Below are 14,250 nucleotides of genomic sequence, written 5' to 3' on the forward strand. Positions count from 1 at the left end.
CCACATATATTCATTTTTATCATAACATTGTCAAGTGTTAAATGCTTGGCATAATTCTAGCATTCTATATTAACCCAAGTAATTCCCACAACACTCACAAGGAGCATATTATTATTAAATACATTTTACAGGTAAGGAAACTGATGAATAGAGTAAATATTTTCTCAGCATCCTATTACTGGCCAGTGCTTAAGAGAGGATCTAACCATGAACAGCACCCAGAGTAAATATTGGTTAAAAGCACATTATATATGTGTACCTCATTTATGAATGTGTACATCCTACTGCAAAAAGGCCAGTAAGGAAAGAAAGTTAAAGATCTAGGAAAGGAGAAAGTTTAAGGATAAACTGAGGTCCTCAGTTTGGCCAGTCTTAGCAGGGATGAAGAATAGGGTTCATGGAAATAGAGGAGGAGGAAAAGAAGGTTATATTTGCACAAAAGTTTACAACACTCAGGTTAAGAAATAAATTTATTTTTGCAAAAATAAGACAGAATATAAAGTTATTTCTTTCAATATTCTTTCAACTTTTACATAAACTAAAAATGTTTTCAAAGTCCAACTATGTTCTTACTCATACTGAAATCACTTTATCCATCTTGTCTTCTATCCAACTTCAACCAGCAGCATGTCAAAAACCTCTTGGATTTCCTGTTGATACCTGTGTCCCTTCCCAGCTTCAGGCAGTGTTTGTATCTAGGCTTTGTGCGCCTCTCCCATTCCCTCTTCTCCATCTGTAGTCATACTCCACACTTCCTGTCTCTGCACGCTCAGCCTTCCCCACTGGCCATGGGAGAAGCCTGTTTCCATGACCGTCGCACTGCTCCTAGTATGTGAGAGAGACCCGGAGGCATAGGAGAAGGATTGTTTTTTATGTTCACCTAGAGAAGTGAGTATCAAATGAAATATCAAAGTACAGTCCATTCCCCATCATCCTGTATTTCTCCCATTACTTTCCTAAAATGCCAAGGCCATCCCATGTCTCCTCAGGATACTCCTGAGAACATCAGTCAAGAATTAAGTCTTCATTTTTAAAATTTTCTTAACACCATCTTTTTCCATTTCCTAAAATCAATCCATAGTGGGATTTTGTCTGTGTGTTTGCTTTCCCTTTTCCTTGGATTTTCACTGCCTGTTTCCCACCACTTGGCCATTGAAGAAGGAAATAAAGTGCCTGCACAGGTCACAGAATGACCAACCGCTCTACACCAGACCATATAAAGTGGAATGTCTTTATGTCTTGCTGTGGAGGGGCCTGTTTGCAGAATAAGTCCTGCCATGGTACACAAGAAGCAGCGATCTGACTTCTGATCCTTTCTTGCATCCCTGCCTAGTAAAGGAATGTCGTGTGACTCTGCAGCATGACGGTTGAACAGTTTGAGACAAAATATTTGGAATCTATCTCTCTCAATGTTATCTGTTACCCTTCATAAATCTATTTCAGGTTCAGGAGTCATACCACTTACCTGCACACACATATAAGAACAGAATGTATACTTAAGTTTGTTAAAATAATTATAACAATAAAAGTAGAACATAATATATTTTATCAATACCAAGCAACAGGAGAAAAAGCTGAAAGGCTCAACTTTCATGATGGTTTCACATGTTGGGTCTTTTCTAGATCCTGAATCTGCCCCTAGATTGTGAGCATGATGCTCGAGCTGGTGGTTTGCTCAGTGCAGAATAGAATGGGCTAGTGTTCGCTGCATTAAGAAGAGCTATCTTAGAGACTTATTTCAAACTTTATAGTTATCAAAATGCTCATAGCCGGATCAGTGATGTCACAAGATGATGGAATAGGAGATCCCTTGCTCACAGCCCCCCACAGCAACAATTATTAGGCAGCCATCCATGGGTTAAAGAGCTTCTGTGGGAGTTTGGGACCTAAGTACGAGGTTGTAAGACCCCAGTGGAGCCCAAGATTGAGGAAGCTCATTTTAGGCAGGCCTGCACCCAGGTGGAAGTCTGGCCAACAATGACCCTAGCTAGACCCAGAAACTGCCCAGATCCCTCGGGGTTTGCTAGAGCCTTGACTGGCCTTGGTCCTGCCACCAGCACCATCCACCAAGGGACCCAGGAGGACCCACGCCTGCCCCTGCATTGGGTAACAGCTTGCCGACTTTGGTCTCTACTGCAGATCCTACCGCAGCCCTGTAACTTAGCTCCAGGCCCTATCAGCTGTGGCCCAAGAGCGCTGAGCCAGCCCAGGGACCCACGGGGAGACACGCCCATCTGTGCACCCGGAAGGAGGTCCGCTGACCTCAGGCAGAATAGGGGTCCTGAAACGACACTATACTTCAGCACCATACTTTCCTTGCCATGGCAGAGGAGCTGTTCTGCCTTCCCAGGGCTCTGGCAGGAGACATTCCTACTCGTGACTCCAGAGGCAGACCTGCAGACTTTGGACCTGGCTATAGACCTTAAAGCAGCCCTGTGACTCAGTTCCTCCCTCATTTAGCTTATGTCCAGGGCTCGTCCTGCCTGCCCAGTGGGAGCCCTCTGAGAGCCCTGGGAGAGCCATGCACATGCAAGCACTGGCAGCAGCTTACTGTATGCAGACTCGACTGCGGGCAGATTAGAGAAATGCAATAATTAGGACAACGTTATATCAGAGCAGAGACAGATTGGTTGAGCAATAGAACCAAATATAGGCCCCAGAAAAACATTTACATATGCATGGATATTTCCTATGTGATACAGATGGTGAAAGAAATAAGAGGGGAAGTCTGCATGTTTTATTTTATTGCAGTGGGACAATTGCTTATCTATATATTATGTATATGAAAAGACTGCTCCTGTGTGTCAGAGCATACACAAAAATGAACCCCAATAAATAAAAGTCTGATTTTATAGAACCATTACTTCTAATGGTTAATTATCTTGGCCACACATCTCATTTTGAAATCAGATGACCCAGCATGTGATAAGTTATCTGATTTGAGGTAAGATACTTATTATTATCTATAAATTATGGATTTCCTAGGGTTATTATGAGTACAAAGTGAGATAATATACAGAAAGAAATCAGTTTAGTGAGATCTGTAGACATCCAATAAATGTTATATTTTGTAAGTCATTCATCCACTCATTTCCTCACTCAATGGGATGGAAAGAGTGCTGTTCCTATGCCACATGTCATGGAGACTAAAATAATTTGGGGAGGGGATGACAGATACTACATTTTAGCAATTTTTATTCACATTTGTCTCGCTTCTCCAACCCCATTTGTTTCTTTATAGTGCTTGTCATCATTTGTCCCTCATTTTTTTATTTGTTTGCTTTTCTCTATCTCCTCTTAGTCTGAAAACTCAAAGGGAGAAGGGGTTCCTTCTGACTTTCTCTGTCACCACAGCACAGGACACAGTACATAACACCTATTGATAATTGTCGATGATTCTAAAATGCACAAATTATTCTTCTAATGCATAATTTCATAATTATGCATTCTGACAGATACTGTGAGAGATAATAACAAAGACTCTAAAAAAAAAAAATAACTGACAGAAGTGACAAATGAGGAAAGAACAAAAACAAAAGAAGATCCCGAGGTTCCCAGTCCAAAGGGGAAGTTGGAAGAACCAGTACCAGGGTTCAGATCTCTGAGAGGAACTATTGGTCAACCACTGGAAAAGCTAAAGGGAAATGTTTTTAAGGCTTGCAAATGTGCTGTGTGCAGCTTCACCACGAAGATCCCCTAGAGTTCTAAGGACATTCTCGCAACACAAATTAGATGGTTCTTCCCACCATTGCCCAAATTTGCCTCTGTTTTATGTTCGAGTCTCTCTGTCCAGGCGCCTCCTCAGTGTGCACAAGATGAAGGAACCTCGGCCAAATGTCCAAGCAGAAAGGGTCTGGGCAAGGGGACCAACAAGAGAACAACCCCAGGCACAAGGATGATCATCTAATGGTGTGGGGTCAGACAGAACGCAGTGGACACAAAAACTCATGTAGCTGAAGCTGCCTGTGTACTCCTGTGTGCACACATGGCAGGGCCTTCATTGAATCCGAAGGAATGAGTGCAACTGAGAAATAGCTACAGAGGTCCAAAAAGACAGATTGTCCACACTGGATTATAAAAAGCATTTTTGTTACAAAACATTTGCAGCGTGATAGAATTAATAGTACAGTCAAGGCTTTTGCAATATGTTCTATTTCAATGAAACTTTTTCGTTTTATATGTTATTGATGAGCATTCAAACAGTATTGGAATTTAAGAGTTCACATATATTTAAAAGAATAACTTTTTATACTCTTTGTTATATGTTTATATCAGTACTTGGTGGAAATGATTTGAGTTTTAGGGTGTGTGTGTGTGTGTGTGTGTGTGTGTGTGTGTGTATGTGTGGACACAGTATTATATATATATTTCTGTTCATTTATGATGAGCTCTTAATAACAGAAACAGTTCCTAAATTCAAGCATCCATCTTGTATGTAACCAATATCAATGGGATAAAGATAATTTTTTTCCTAACTTTTTTAAGTTTTACAATGTACTACATAAATTATAGGTGATTGTGGGTCTTCAAAATATGAGGAACTTAATTGTCTTAGCATTGTTCTCAGTATGTGTGCTCTCAATAAGAGAGTGCACATTTAAGACAAAAAAAGCAGTGATAAGTTCTTCACAGTATTTTTCAGCAGACACCAGAGAGTATTTAAAGCAGCCTTGCAAATGCAGTTGAGCCTTGAACAACTCAGGGGCTAGGGGTGCCAACCCCTCCACACTCGAAAATCTGCTTATAACTTTTGACTTCCCCAAAACTTAACCACCCCTAACCAATTGTTAAGAGGAAGACTTACTGATAATAGTCAATAATATGAATTTTGTATATTACATGTTAATAAGTTAAAGAAAAGAAAAGAAAATGTTTTTTCAAATAGTTGCAAATCTCCAAAACAAATTTTGCAATATATTTATTGAAAAGCCTCAGCATATAAGTGGACCTGTTTAAACCCATGTGTTCAAAGGTCAACTGTAGTTTCTCTCCCCATGACGGATAAATACTTAGAGTCCAGTTAGAATTGTGGATTTCCTTAATTTAATCTTGAGGAATGGGGAAGAATGATATAAAGAAAATGGTTTTAAAGGGAAAATGGGGACTGGGACTGTTTTTTCCTAGGCAGATTTGCAAGGCTGGTTTAAAGAGCATGAGGAGATCAAGTTAACAGAAGGCTGGAGTACTGTAAAAGTTACAAATATGAGTGAGACCAGTAAACTTACACATTCAGGGTTTCGTCATGTAATTTATTTAATATTACAGAGAAACAGTTAGGAATGTCAATATGTCTCTGACTCTTACAGTGAAAAAAAAAAAAATGACAACGATTTGACCATTTACTGTTGGAAGAGTTTTCATTTCCTGTGCTGGGTGCCACAGCCAAATGCTCTGGTACGTTGAGCTGGTGTGCATGACCTCAGCGACTGACTTAACAGTGGGGCGTTCTGAGTATGGCAGTTGGTTGTTGAGCAGGAGAAGGAGGGAAAGAGAATGAGAGAGAAAGTGACAGAGAGCCAGAGCCAGAATGTACTGCCCTTTCTAACCTGGACTGGCAGCTCAGCACCACTACCAGCGAGTTCTTTTCTGAAACAGCTGAAAATCCCGCCACTGTTCAAGGGTAGAGACATGGTGGGACGTATTTGTATCTGTAGTCAAGTCTTAAATTGCCACAAATATAACTTTTTGAAGTAAACCAACATGATCACTAACTGCTATAAAATTCATGCATTATTAATATTAAAAACATAATACAGTTGTTAAGAATTATGAGTTTAGATTTTTACAATAATTGAAATTTGAATAAGTACTGCACTGCCTTTATTTCTAGGTATTTTAAATAAGACGTGGGTGTCCTAAAAAATGAGCCCAAGTCAATGAACATAGTGTACGAAAGCAAATTAGTTGTGTATCATCTTAGAAAAAAGCACTGACAGAAATGAGTTCATAGCCTGATACAGGACAGCAATCAAGAAGCTTTGAAAACTGTGAGGCAAAGTGAGCGCCTGGCTATTGTGGTGATTCATGTATCAGTTCTCAGCAGGAGGTGGCGGTAAAGAGCAGGTGTTCATTGGGAAACCTGTCACATTGGGGCAGTACAGGTTTAATTTTTCTTAAATGAGTGATGAAAACAGTCTAATTTCTATTCTATGGGTTAAACAATACCAGGGCCAGAATTTTTTTCCTAGTCCTAAATTAAATAATACTGAAACGTAGCAAAAATAGTTTAGTAATTTGTTTCAGGATAACCGGTCTGTGATCATCTAAAATAGTTTACTTAAAGCATGTGGCTTGCTCAACAGGACAGGTTTCAGGGGCTCACTTCACGGTGTCCAGCAACCCGGGTTGTGTCATGAACACTGTCCCGAGCCAGTTTCCTCCTTTACAAAGCCCTCCTGGATCTCACCAACCAGGGCCCATCCCCTCAGAGTGATCTTCCTTTGCTTCCATCCTCTGAAACAGCCAGAAAGCCCCCTGTTTGCCTGTTCTGTAATAAACCCAATCTAGCTTTGCTTGATTGGTAGGTCTTTGTGTGTGGTTGTGTGTGTTCTTTGGAGGAGTTGGCAGCTGACTTAAACATTCAAAAGGATTTGAACTCCTAACAGAATTTCTTGATAAAGTGATAGGCAGTCTGCAGCTAGGTTTCTTGAATTTGTATGTAAATCTATGTCCAGTATTTTGTTTCTGGTTTGATCCACTTTTCTTTCTGGCAGTTTTTCCAGAGGTCCCTTTTGTTGTGTAGGCTTTCCTGATTATGAAGTCTACATTGTTTCTGTATTTTCTCAAAAACCTTTCTTTCATCTCACCTCTTTAATACATAAACATTGAGTCCTTCAGCAGAGGTATTATTAATAATACTTTTGTTCTGTTTTAAGTGTAGGTAACATATATTTCTAATCAGAATAAAATAGAAAACTATAAGGTAGATTTCTAGTTTAGGGAAAAAATAGAAACTGTCTCACAAAATTTAACAATTCCTCTCAAAAATTATTTCATGATGACAGTTGTATAATAAGAAAAATGTAAATATCCCAACTGATCAAGAAGTTCATGTTCTAAGTTCTATACTAATGAAATGGTCCTAATCTCACAGCCCAAATTCATTTCAAAATAAAACTCTAATGATATGTATTTTCCAGATAAACTTTATCACAAGTTTTGCACAAGTTCACCTAAGAAATATAGGATAATTTTAGAGAAAAATAACATTTTAAAACCGAAACATATAAGTTCAGTATATTTCCTAATTAAAATTATCTGTAAAAATTACCTTACTGAAACATAAACTACAATAAAAACCAAAAAAGAGAGGACAGTTACTTAACATTTTCTTTGCTTTAAGATAATTAAATATCTTTCCAATGGTTATCCTTAAGAATGTCTTTTAATTACAAATTTGTCATTAGGTTATTTCTTAACAAGTCATCCTTTAAAACTTGTCTTTCTAAAGTGATGAGTTATTTGTTAAAATTCCAATCCCATGCTTTAAAAAATAGCTTTGCATGAAAAGTATATAGAAAATTATTTATCTGATTAAAGAATATAAACACCAAAATCAAGGGGACCAGCATATTTAATGAAAAAATGTACTTACATTTGAAGACATATGACATAAGATTTTCCGTACACAGGGAGACAACAAAATAAGCATAAAACAAACAAAAACAAAGAGGAAAAAACAGATCACCCTTGTTATCTTTTTCAACCACACTCACACACACACACGCACACACACACACCCTGCATGGTACTGTGGCTGTGATTTCTTTCCCTCCCCCGGATCCCTTAGAGAGCTCCAGAGGACCGTGACCATGTGCCCCATTTCCTAACTCCCTATGCACATACAGCCCTGTAATCTGACACTGGGGTTATAACTCTGAAGCTATCATTACTCATATAACCTAATAAGACATTTCCAATCACGTATCTACATCTCTAACTGTGCTTTTTTTGCCTTCTGCAAGAGATGAGAATTTCTTTTAATATGCTGTCAAGGGGCCTCTCTGCCTTTCACACCTAGACTTAATTTGATGGGTTAAAGTTCTCATTCTATCATAATATTCTCCAAAGCATAAACTCTATAGAAACAACCATCCATCCCCATTGTCCTCATAAATTCTATTTATCCCATATTTATGAAATAGAGTCATCAGATCAATTTAAAGACAATCCTGTGTGAACTTGCTCAGAGGGGCATGAGGTGACCATGCTGGCAACTTCAGCCTCCATCCTCAGGGATGCCAGCAAACCACCTGCTCTAAATTTGAGGTTTATTCTACATCCTTCATTAAGGATGCACTTGAGTCATTTCTTATGTAATGGATCAAGGTAAAGGCTTATGTGTTACCAGAGTACATTGTGGGCATATGATTCAAAGATGAAAAAACATAGTATGAATATTCTGATACTGTCCAGGGCTCTGTGAGGATGCAGATTTTAACAAGAAACTTCTGAAGAAACTGTAAGAATCCAAATCTGACATTTGTAGAGATGCCAGTCATCCTTGTGTTGAGTTGCTGTGTGGACTCCTTAACCTGCCTCTGGTCAGTCTTCGATCGATTAACCACTGGTAATACATACACAAAATTCTGTGGTGGTCTTCCATTACCTCCTTCCCATGTACCCTTTGTCATATCAGAACTTAGTGACAAACTGACATTTATGGAGAGTTACAAATATCATATTTTCTATATTTCAATTTTGCATTTGAGACATTTAACAAAAAGAAATGAGATAATTTTAACAGTCAAGTATTAGGTAAGTCAGTGGTTTATTTATTACAGTTTCCCTACAGTAGGTGGAAATCAACCTTACTTTCTCGGTGTGTGCTACAGTGTAAACATAAAATTTTAAATTTATATAACTTAAAATTAAAGCAAATTTATATTTCCTTAGGTTTAGTGCTGAAATGGACATATGATAGTTTTTTGGTCAAATTTATCATCCATTCAATAGAGCTTGGGCAAGGTAACTCTGTGACACTGGTGATGTCCCTTCAATTGACATCAATCTACTCTATTCTTAGGTCTACAATTTCACTGTGCTTTTCATAAATAATTTATTGCTATAAAATGAAGCACCTTAAAACTCATTGTTTTAAAATGGCAACCATATTATTTGCTCATGATCCTGTGGACCAGCAAATTGGGCCAGGCACAGAAAAATGTTTCCTCTTTGGGGCTTGCCTAGGCTCACTCATTAGGCTGCAGTTAGGTACCAGCTTAGCTGGTGCTCATTGGTCCAAGGAAGTGTCACTCACATGGCTTGGGTTTGGCAGAAAAGCAAACACTTGATTGCCTCTTACACGTGGCCTCTACAACAGCAAGTTTGTGCTTTATCAGATGGTAGCAGAATTCCAGAAGAGTCTGCATGCAAATTCAAGGCCTGGGTTTAGAAATAATAATATGTCATTTCTGCCACCTTCTATTGATAAAGCAGGTCATGAGGAAAGCCCAGTTCAAAGGGTGGAGAACTAGCCTCCACCTCTTAATAGGAGAAGTTGCCAAGACATGTAGCCATTTTTAACATACTACAGTAAGGAACTTTATTATATATATATATATAATATATATGTGGTGGTGTGTATGTAAAATCAATTTAAGGTCATACATGAGAAAAAATATTTTTCAAAGCTTTTTTAGTTAAATAAATCTACTTATTATGTAAGTAGATTTTGTAAGATAAGCTATGAGCAAAAGTTGCTTTCAGCTTTTAGAATCAAATTTTCTGATATTTCTCTTCTAGATTCACTATTTCTATTATTATACCTGTACTATTTCTTTGATCTAATTCCCCAATATCTCCATCAGGAAGAAAACTTTCTTACTTGGGGATGAGGGATCTCTGTGTATTTTCTAGTTTATCTATTTCCTTCTCAATTGATTCCTTCATCTACTAAGTAAACCTAAAACATCGGGGATTACGTTGGGAGTATCAATGTCCGTGTTCTGATTCTACATGCACTACTTCCCCTAGGGGAAGGTTCTAATGTACTTTTTATATTTGAATGATTTCTAATCCTAATTCTATGAGGAACAGTTATTAAACAACAAACATTTGTTGAGCTTCTATGTTTCCTGTTTAAAGGAAAGAGAAGAAAAGGGGAGGGAAAGATTTGTAGGAAGGGAGCAGAAGGCAATTAGTAAACATTTATTGAGAATTTACTCTCTTCCAGGAAATCTTTGAAGTCCTTTTTATTTATTAACCCGTGGAAGACAAATACAAAAATCGTTTTCATAGGCACTATTAGTGTCCTCATTTTACAGACAGAGAAACTGAAGTTCAGAAAGTTTAGGTAACATACCCAAGAGTCTCATGTGGAAGAATGGCTGCGGGTGGAACTGAAACAGCAGTCCAGTCCCCTGGACCCAACCACTGTGTATATTGAAGTAACTGGAAGGAGAAGAGAGAGACCCTGACCTCAGAACTCCACATATTACTTGAAAAGACACTGTGCTAAGCAGCAACTATATTACAATATAAAAGACCAAGAAAGTTAGATTTTCTTGGAATAGGTGGTCCTCTTAACAGTCACTTTCCATTAACAGCATATCATACAGTTACCCAAACTTACATATGTATACATATATACACATAACATTTGGGGGTCAGTATTATTAAAATTTTGGAAACCTAAGAAAAATATCCATTTCAAATGGAACTTAAGAGTGCTTAGTATAAATGTCAAAATTACTATCAATAGCTAAGAAGGTATGTAAGATTAAGATTACAGAGGAAATAAAAGCCTGAGTTATAAATCATTAACCTTTGATTATATATATATATTTTGTATGAGGGTTGGGTGGCAGTGGCTTGGAGAATAAAAGCAAAATCAAATCTCTAAAATAAATCTGCTAAAAATTAATCTGGAAACAAAGGTTATAAAAAGTAAGCCCTTGGATGAGATTCTACAGCAAGGTAATACAAGGTAATGTGAAGGGAAACAGCTACTATTTATTTTTTAAATGGCAAACAATCAAAGTGGAAAGGGGGATGGTGAGGGAGACATGAAGGATGGTAGGTCTTGGAAAATAAGACTGAACAAATAACCCAAAGATCAAAGTTCCTAAGATAAATCTGCTAAAAATTAATCCAAAACCATAGATCACAGAAAATAAGCATCATTGAGATACTGCAAGAACTGCATACACAGTAATGTGAAGGATAATAGGGCATCAAATGGCCAAATGGCAAATAATCAAAGTACAAGGATGGATGGTGTGTTGAGTGGGAGGCTGGGTGATGGCTCTCTGACATATACGACTAAATGTAAGGAATATTTTATGTAAATAAGGGGACAGACGTGCAAGAGATTGGTACAGGTAGACCTTTAAAGCCAAGTCATCTTGCAGCCAGACTTTCCAGAATTTTTACACCACCCCTTGGACGGGCACCCTTCACAGTATTGCTGATTTATTCTAGAGAAAGAAACTGACAAAGGAGATGCCTTGGTCCAGTTATAAATGCATAAAAGGACTAATTTTCAGCTTTCTTAACACTTATTCCTTAGCTTAGTAATATTTTTCTTCAGTTTTTCCAATATTTATAATTTTTCTGGAGACCAAAGACACAAATTTAGATATGGGAAAAAACTTGATCGACTGAATCATGGTACAGTTCCTGAGGCTCCCATTCTTCCAGGCAGTAATCAACAGTTTTTCTTTCACATTAAAGTGCAATAATCAGTACATGTCAGAATGTTTCAAGGTATACCTAGGGCAGAAAAGATAAATGACGTGGAGACAGAGGTGAAAGACATCATTTCATGTAGTGCATCTCATTCATTATGCTCACTCCTGATCGGCAATCACTCAGGACTTTGGTGCCGCCGTAACCTTTCTTTTGTAAAGTATAGAAGGGAGAGTGACTCTGTAAGCTATGGAGGGATAGGCTTGTTGATTCCCGGTGATACCTGCATCTTTGGGGAGGGCCCATGAGCCACTGGGGTTTTTCTACTTGCCTTTCCCTATGCTCCTAAAGGATATTTAACTTCCCACAAGTAAACTGTCTATTCTCTAGGGGCTGGCTGCATGGTACTGGAGATCAGATTGAGACAAGTGTGAATAATGCTGATTCTTCATCCTGCAGATCTATACTTAATGTGGAAGATCATTATGATCTTTAGAAAACTATTTCTTATTCAACTATTTAGATCTACCTTGGGGTGTTTCTTCATTTTCAATGAGCAGCAAAGTGTATTCTGAACTGGCCTTTTGCTACATGAAATCCTGTTACATGGGTCTTCCCCAGAGGATCCGAATATCAGTTAGCAATGAAAAGGAAACATATTTAAAATGCCATAGTACTAAATAAAATGTCACAAACACCTTAAAAGAAATATAAACCTAATGCTATGTATATGAAAAATGAGCAGATGATATTTATAATGTAATATTCATCACATACTTATGAAATCATGCAGAAATACTGGCCTGAAATATAATGTATAAGTTATTTTGAATTTGTAACACATGGAAAGAGGAATGAATCTTTAATGAATATTTGAACCTTGCAAGGATGCAGAGGTAGGAATAACTTAGCTATGTTAGAACCTCACTAAAATGGTTTTCTTTTTGCTTTTTTGTTTAAATGTTTGTTTAAACTTCAAAACACTGGCATATTTTGAACACAGGGGCCTGGAACTTTATTAGTATATCTTCTAAGGAAAGAATGGATATGAATGTACAAATGTTGGTATTCTCCTTCCCCTGTTTTCTCTTTCAGGAAGGCCCACTACGTTGTGTGAATTGATGGGGTAAGTGTGAATTGATATCTGGAGGAACTGAACCTATTGGGATTCTGAATTTCCTCACCCACTCTAACCTAATTTTCAATTTGGTGAAGGACTTCACTGCAAACCTGCCAAACCCTTGTCTAAGGTAAAGCTTTGGTCTCTTGGAAAGATGTTTCCATTCCTAGTCCAGGACTGTCCTGTGGAAACGACACAGGGCGATGTATTAAATTTCTTCACAACATTCCTTCACATATTATATGTTTCATGGTTCATTACCACTGAAGATTCTGGGCTACATGACACTTGGGAAAAGTATGAGAGAAATGGAAGATTGGTGTATGTAGCCACTATGAAACAGTCTTTCACTGTCCAACACATGAGAGGATAATCTTTGCAGCAAACATGTGTTCTGTGTCCACTAGCTGCCAGATTGTGCACTCCGCACTGAAGGAGGACAGGCGGATGAGACAGACACATCTGCAGCCCTTTGGGAGTTTATAGACCAGTTGGCCAGAAAAAGTATAAATGTTAAGCAAGTATATACAGTTATTTACAATAAAATACAAATAATATTATAAGAAGATTGAGGTGGTATGGGAGCTGTACCCTTGTATTTTGTTCAAGTAAATTGCAATAAGGTAGTTATATGAATCAAATTCTGATAATGTTATGAAGTTACAAATATAAGTGAAGGTTTTCAATAATTTTGTTATGGGCCCTAATTAGTTCATATATAGATTGATTAGATGTTTTATCCACTAAATCACATTCTCAAGGAAAAAATCACTTGAAATAATGACATGACAATATGTGACACTATTCAACGGTTGTAGGGTTTAGTGCTTTAATATAAGGCATTATGATAGCTAGCAAATATATGAAGACCCCAATCCTACCAGTAAAACCTTTCCTATAAAATGTGGATGTACAAGAAAAAGGGAGGAAAATGGAGGGAAAAGGTTTTGCTTAACTATCTCAGTGGATGAGTGTGAAAATAAAAACTCTCATATAGTCATTCATTATTTGTGGATTCCATATTTTCAAATTTGCCTACTCACTAAAATTTACTTGCAACACCAAAATCAATACTTGTGGTGTTTTAAGGACATTCGTGGATGTGCTCAGAACAGTGAAAAACAGACGACTCACCTGACAGGCATGTGCCCAGCTAAGGTTGAACAATGAGATCTCTGCCTTGCTGCATCTCATACTGTAAACAAGTGTCCCTTTCTGATCTTTTTGATGCCATATTTTTGCATTTTTGTGCTTTTTGTTAATGATTTCACTGTTTAGAATGGCCTTTGAGGGTAGTGCTGAAGTGCCTTTTAGTCTTCCTGAGAAGCAAGAAGACGGGGATGTAAGACGGGGATGTGCCTTATGAAGAAAATATGTTTGTTAGACGAGCTTCATTCATTCCCATGAGTTACAGCACTGTGGCCTATGAATTCAAAGCTAATGAATGAACACCGTATTTAAAATAAGGTGTCTTTATATGGAAGGATACATAAATCAAGGTT

The 14,250-nt window shown here is 37.7% G+C and overlaps 1 pseudogene; it reads left to right on the plus strand.

The window, feature by feature from the left end:
- The first annotated feature begins 3,834 nt into the window (after positions 1-3,834).
- Positions 3,835-13,234, plus strand: LOC140849700 (UDP-glucuronosyltransferase 2B31-like; annotated as a pseudogene).
- Positions 13,235-14,250: the final 1,016 nt, after the last annotated feature.

This window comes from Manis javanica, chromosome 5 (assembly GCF_040802235.1).
Source record: "Manis javanica isolate MJ-LG chromosome 5, MJ_LKY, whole genome shotgun sequence".
NCBI lineage: Eukaryota > Metazoa > Chordata > Mammalia > Pholidota > Manidae > Manis > Manis javanica.